Below are 1,201 nucleotides of genomic sequence, written 5' to 3'. Positions count from 1 at the left end.
TATATCTGTCTGCTATTGCTATAATCATGCTGTGTAACAAAATCTCTACAATATCTCAGTGGCCTATAGCAATACCCATTTATTTCCTTCCCAAGTGTGTCATTGTCAGTGACTGTTGGCTGGACACATGTGTTGTGTTCCTCCATCTACAGTCATCTGTGGGGCAGCTGAAGAATCTCAGGTGTAGAAGATATCATAGAAGATATTGGCACTCTGTCAAAAATACAAATATAAAAGAAAATACAAAGCATAAAAACTCTCAACCCAAAACATCCAGGAAATTTGGGACACAATGAAAAGACAAAACCTAGAAATAATAAGAATAGAAGAGAGCAAAGATTCCAGCTAAAATGTCCAAAAAAAAAATCAACAAAATTATGAAGAAAATTTCTGCAACCTAAAAAAAGAGAGGGCCATAAAAGTAAGAGTAGCCTACAGAACACCAAAAAGATTGGACAAGAAAAGAAAAGAGAGTCCTGGTCACATAATAATCAAAACACTAAATGCACAGAACAAATAAAGAATATTAAAAGATGTAAGGGAAAAGGGAGAGCTATCAGATTTACACCAGACATCTCAATAGAGACTCTAAAAGCCAGAAGATCCTGGACAGATGTCATACAGACCCTAAGAGAACACAAGTGCCAGCCCAGCCTCCCCAAACCATCAAAACTCTCAATCATCATAGATGTTAAAACTAAAATATTCCATGACAAAACTAAATTTAAACAATATTTTTCTACAAATCCAGCCCTATAGAGGAATCTAGAAGGAAAACTCTAACACAAGGAGGATACGTATATTCACCAAAGGGAAAAATAAAAGAAATTAATCATCTCACAACAAACCCAAAGGGAGAGTATCACACACTCCACTCATAATATCATCTTCAATAACAAACATAACAGGAACTAACAATAATATGTCTTAAATATCTCTCAACATAAATGGACTCAATTCTCCCCAAAAACGACATAAACTAACAGACTGGATACACAAGTAGGATCCAGCATTTTGTTGCATACAATAAACACACCTCAATAATAAAGACAGATACTACCTCAGAGTAAAATGCTGGGAAAAAGTATTTTCAAGCCAATGGCCCCAAGAAACAAGCTAGAGTTGCCATTCTAATTTCTAATAAAATAGACTTTCAACCAAAAGTTATCAAACAAGATGGGGAAGGATACTTCATTCATCA

The sequence above is a fragment of the Mastomys coucha genome, chromosome X (assembly GCF_008632895.1).
Source record: "Mastomys coucha isolate ucsf_1 chromosome X, UCSF_Mcou_1, whole genome shotgun sequence".
Taxonomy (NCBI): domain Eukaryota; kingdom Metazoa; phylum Chordata; class Mammalia; order Rodentia; family Muridae; genus Mastomys; species Mastomys coucha.
The sequence above is the reverse complement of the archived record's forward strand: the minus strand, read 5'-3'. Positions refer to the sequence as shown.